Source organism: Rhinopithecus roxellana, chromosome 16, assembly GCF_007565055.1.
Source record: "Rhinopithecus roxellana isolate Shanxi Qingling chromosome 16, ASM756505v1, whole genome shotgun sequence".
In the NCBI taxonomy this organism is placed as follows: domain Eukaryota; kingdom Metazoa; phylum Chordata; class Mammalia; order Primates; family Cercopithecidae; genus Rhinopithecus; species Rhinopithecus roxellana.
This window is the reverse complement of record NC_044564.1, coordinates 17116665-17122664: the sequence shown is the minus strand read 5'-3', so window position 1 is coordinate 17122664 and position 6000 is coordinate 17116665.

Below are 6000 nucleotides of genomic sequence, written 5' to 3'. Positions count from 1 at the left end.
GGCCGGGCGCAGTGGCTCACGCCTGTAATCCCAGCACTTTGGGAGGCCGAGACGGGCGGATCACGAGGTCAGGAGATCAAGACCATCCTGGCTAAGCCGGTGAAACCCCGTCTGTACTAAAAATACAAAAAACTAGCCGGGCGAGGTGGCGGGCGCCTGTAGTCCCAGCTACTCGGGAGGCTGAGGCAGGAGAATGGCGTGAACCCAGGAGGCGGAGCTTGCAGTGAGCTGAGATCCGGCCACTGCACTCCAGCCCGGGCGACAGAGCAAGACTCCGTCTCTAAAAAAAAAAAATAAATAAATAAATAAATAAATAAATAAACGATTTTAAGTTATAAAAGGTGAATCTATTGAAAGAAGAACATGAAAGAAAGAAACAGGAGTTCAGCAGAGGTAGCAGAAGACAGGCATGTAGGGGGAGCCATCCTGTCCCAAGGGGGTTCTGGGTGGCAGGGGCTGTGCGGAGGCCTCTGCTGCTGGTCCTCAGTTTTCTGCATTGGCAGTGTGGGGCACACAGGGATGCAGCAGGTTCCAGGTCCTGGGTCCTGCATCTGTCAAACTGGAGTCACACACTCACACTCACATGCACACACACGCACTCACACATACACACTGACCCACACATTTGCACTCCCACTCACACACATGCACACATGCATGCACACTCACATTCACACACATTTACACGCATGTGCACACAAACCACTCACACACATCCACACACATTTACACACTCACAGTCACCCACTCACACACACACTGACCCACACACTTGCACTCCCACTCCCACACACAAACACACTGGCACGCACACACACATTCACACACATTTACATGCCCACATTCACACACGTGCACACACAAACCACTCACATTCACACACACATTTGCACACTCACACAGTCACGCAGTGCACACACCACACACATGTGCACACACAAACCACTCACATTCACTCTTACACGCACACACACTGTCTCAGACATCCATTCTGTCTCAGGATGAAGACAAAGTAATAAAGATAAGGAGGCGGTTGGGTGGGTGGGTCCTAGTTCTTTATGATCTACCTAATCTTTATTTTGATCACAGCTTCATTCATCTGGGTAAGTCCCAGTTTGTGAAACCTAAGCTGATTCAAATTGTCAAACGATTCACCACAGAATCACTTTATCCACGTAAGCAATACCTACCTATCATCTCTCTCCCTCTCTCATCTGTCTGTCTAGATGCAGATGTCCTCTTTGCTGAAAACTTGGAAACACAAAAAGCTTTAAAGCCATGGGAACCGCCACCCTGTCCTTGCCACCGAAATTCCTTTGGGAATTTCCTTCATGCATGTTTGCTCGTTCTGCAAATATTGCTGGAGCACCTGCCGTGCCAGCAAGACAGAGACTCAGAGGCCCCTGGCCTGCTGCGGTATGGCTCCCAGCACAAGGAGAGGCCTCTGTTCGCAACATCCCATCAGACCCACTCAACCAAGACCAGTTCTGAGCAGCTGAGTGCACCAAGCTCAGAGGAGACCTAGTGGTGGGAGGTTCCTTGAGCCAGAGCTCTGGGGCAGGGCCCTGAAGACACCTGGGAGTTCACCACAAGACAGAGGGCAAGGAAGGGCAGAGGGAATAGTTCTGCAGAGCCACAGAGGTGGAAAGGACCTGTGGGTGTGGGGAGAGCTGAGACCGCAGAGGGGGGCTGTAATGCAGGCTAGTGGGGTCGCGGTAGCAAGAGACAAGGCTAGCAGTGTACGAACCAGACTCACCAGGTTTCGAATGCCGACACACATATCAGGCTTTTCTCACAAGGGCAATGAGAGGCTAAGAGGTGTTTTTTGGTTGGTTGGTTGTTTTTTTGCAACAGAGTCTTACTCTGTCACCCAGGCTGTAGTGCAGTGGTGCAATCTCGGCTCACTGCAACCTCTCCCTCCTGGGTTCGAACAATCCTCCCACCTCAGCCTCCTGAGTAGCTGGGATTATAAGTGTGAACTGCCATGCCCAGCTAAGCAGGGTTTCACCATGTTGGCCAGGCTGGTCTCAAACTCCTGACCTCAGGTGATCTCCCTGCCTCAGCCTCCCAAAGTGCTGGGATTACAGGCGTGAGCCACCCTGCCTGACCTTGCCAAAAAATTTTTTTTTTTTTGAGACGGAGTCTCGCTCTGTCACCCAGGCTGGAGTGCAGTGGCCGGATCTCAGCTCACTGCAAACTCTGCCTCCCAGGTTCACGCCATTCTCCTGCCTCAGCATCCCAAGTAGCTGGGACTACAGGCGCCCGCCACCTCGCCCGGCTAGTTTTTTTGTATTTTTTAGTAGAGACAGGGTTTCACCATGTTAGCCAGGATGGTCTCGATCTCCTGAACTCGTGATCCACCCGTCTCGGCCTCCCAAAGTGCTGGGATTACAGGCTTGAGCCACCGCGCCCAGCCACCAAAATATTTTAAGTAAATTACAAATATGAGAAAAATTTGCCCCTAAAGTATGACCAAAGGCCGGGCACTCCACTGCACCCCAGACTGGGCAACAGAGTGAGATGCTATCTCAAAAAATAAATACATAAAAATAAAATAAATAAAGTATGACCAAAAATAAGAACATTTTCCTAAATAACCACAACTCAGAGTTTCAATAACACCAAATTCACACTCCTGCCACTCTCACACACTGTCATAATAGCTAATATTCAGCCCATATGCAATTTTCCCCAGTGTCTCCAAAATGTGTCTTACAGCTGGTTTGTTGAAACTTGCATGCAATCCAGGACTGCACATCGCATTTGGTTGTGATGTTCATCAGATCTCATTTATTTATTTGTTATTTATTTATATTTTTGTTGAGACAGTCTCGCTCTGTTGCCCAGGCTGGAGTGCAGTGGTGCAATTTTGGCTCACTGCAAGCTCCACCTACCAGGCTCGAGTGATTCTTGTGCCTCAGCATCCCAAGTAGCTGGGATTACAGACAGGTGCCACCATGCCTGACTAATTTTTGTATTTTTAGTAGAGACGGCGTTTCATCATGTTGTCCAGGCTGCTCTCAAACTCCTGGCCTCAGATGATCTGCCTGCCTCGGCTTCCCAAAGTGCTGGGATTACAGGCATGAGTCATTGAGCTCAGCCAAGATCTCTTTTAATCTACGACCACCCTCCCCGTCTTGCTGTGAAGGAACCAGTTGTTCTGCAGAGAATTCCTCCTTCTACATTCCCTGTCCTTCCTTATGGTGTTAACTTGCTCCTTTATCCTTCAACATTTCTGTAAACTGGAAGTTAATTGTAAAGTCTTCGTAGATTCAGGTTAAACCTTTGGGACAAAAATACCTAATAGGCGAGGCCCGTGAAGGGTTTTAAAACCAGACAGGAAGGTCAGATCTGCAGTGCTTCCAGCTTTGGTGCACGCATGAATATCCTGGGGTGGGGGTCTTGTGAAAAAGCTGATTCTGATTCAGCAGGTCCAGGTTGGGTGGTGACGCGCAGGCTGCTGGTCTACAGCCGACACCGTGAGCAGCTTCGGGAGATCCTGCTTGGTGGAGGCAGGGCCAGAGGGGGTCCTGTGGAGGCAGGAGCTCAGGGAGGAGTGTGGAGGAGGAGAGGACCCTGCAGGGTCAGTGAGTGCTCACCCCCACTGGTGGACTGAGAGTTGGGTGTGGTGTTGGGTTGGATAATGTCAATGCTGTCACACTCTTCTTATCTCTAGGGACACTCCAGGCAGTGGCTTGTCCCAAGGTGCTGGAACATTCTGACAGCCAGTGGGACTACAGCCTCTATAACCTGGATGCTCCTGGCTGGGACTCGCTGGGTAGTGGCCTCAGATGCCCCCCATCGTCCCCACAAAGACTGAGCCCCCAGGTCTTGGCCTCGAGGGCCCTGAGGGCTTGGGCCGGAGGCGCTGAAGTGGGAGAGGAAGGAAGTGGGGAGCAGAGGAGGCCAAGGCTGTCGCCTCCCAGCCGCTCTAGGGGCCTCGAGTAAACAGGAAGGCCTGGCGACTCCTCGAGGGGGGGCTTTAGAGGAGTGGGGGCCAGGAGCCCTACTGGACACGTGCAGCCTGTGCGCACGGGGCTCCCTCACTAGGGAAGTGGGCCCAGAGAGGCTGTGTGGTTAGCCCCAGGTAGCACAGCAGCAGGGGCAGGGGTCGAGACCTTCTCCCTATGCCCAGGGGTTCTATTGTGTGGGCTCCTGCCTGGGTTGCCATGCGGGGAATATACACTGAAATTAACAATAAGCCAGGCTCGGTGGTTCACGCCTGTGAACCCAACACTGGGAGTGCTGGGTGAGTCCCTTTCCCTCTTGGGCCTCAGTTTCTCTTTCTATGAGCTCAGAGCCCTTACAACTCAGAGGTTCTAGAATCCTGGCCAGTGGAATCCTCTGTCTCCTAGGGGTTTTCATGGGTTCTTTAGCTCTGGGGGTGGGGGTGGGTCATCAGGAAGGCCAATGTCACCTAGGATTTTTTTTTTTTTTTTTTTTTTTTGAGGCGGAGTCTCGCTCTGTCGCCCAGACTGGAGTGCAGTGGCCGGATCTCAGCTCACTGCAAGCTCCACCTCCCGGGTTTACGCCATTCTCCTTCCTCAGCCTCCCGAGTAGCTGGGACTACAGGTGCCCGCCACCTCGCCCGGCTAGTTTTTGTGTTTTTAGTAGAGACGGGGTTTCACCGTGTTAGCCAGGATGGTCTCGATCTCCTGACCTCGTGATCCACCCGTCTCGGCCTCCCAAAGTGCTGGGATTACAGGCTTGAGCCACCGCGCCCGGCCGTCACCTAGGATTTGGAGGCTCCAGCTCCCAGGGCCCCTTCCCTGGGGAAAAAGAGGGTGACTTTAAGGGACTCTGCTCTTCTAGAACAGAGTAGGGTTTGGCGGGATGTGACCAGACCCTACTCTTGGGGAGTCATTCCTCCTCTTCAGAGACCCTGTCCCTGGGCTCAGAATGCCCCCAACACCCATACCCTGGGGACTCAAATCATCGCCCATGAGACCTTGAGCCGTGTAGTTCAGTGGCCCAACCCACTCATTGATTCACAAGCTGCTTCAGCACCTAGCAGGCCAGGCACTGTTCCTAGTGATGGGGATTCAACAGCAAACAAGGCAGAACCCCAGTCCTCATAGAACTTCTGTTCTGGAAAGGAAGACAAATCAATCAATAATATATAGTGTGTCAGCCGGGCGTGGTGGCTCACGCCTGTAATCCCAGCACTTCGGGAGGCCGAGGCTGGTGCATCACTTGAGCTCAAGAGTTCGAGACCAGCCTGGTCAACATGGTGAAACCCTGTCTCTACTAAAAATACAAAAATTAGCCAGGTGTGGTGGCGAGCACCTGTAATCCCAGCTACTCAGGAGGCTGAGGCACGAGAATCCACTGGGAGGCAAAGGTTGCAGTAAGCTGAGATCATGCCACTGCACTCCAGCCTGGGCAAAAGAGCAAGACTCCGTCTCAAAACAAACAAACAAAAAAACAATATCTAGTGTCAGATGGTGCCACGTGGGCCCATTGCTAGTGGGAGGAGAGGGCTGTTTTAAATGCGCTGCTCAGGGCAGACCTCACTGGCCGTGTGACATTTGATCAGGGATGAGGGAGTGAGCCCTGTGGTGACCTAGGGGAAGAGTGTTTCAGGGAGCAGTAACAGCAGGTGCAAAGGCCCTGGGGTGGGCATGTGCTTGGCACATTTGAGAAAGAGCAAGGAGCTGGAGTGGAGTGGGGTGGAGGTGAGCAGAAGGGGAGGCTGAAGAGGGGACAGGGAGAAGAACCTCATTGGCCTGAGGGGCTTTGACTTTGACTCTGAGGGAGATGATGGCCAATGGAAGGTGCTGAGCAGAGCCAGGGTGGAATTGGACTCAAGCTCCCTTGATAGCAGAGAAAAGGCTGGGGGCAAGTTGGAAGCAAGGTGGGCTCAGTGCAGGTACTGGGGACGGTGACATTCCAAGAGGGAAGTGGCTGTGGGTGGTGAGAAGCAGCCATATTCCACAGTCCCTGGGAATCTGAGGGAGGGCCTGCCAGATTTGCCGTGACTTGGATGAGGGCATGAGAGAA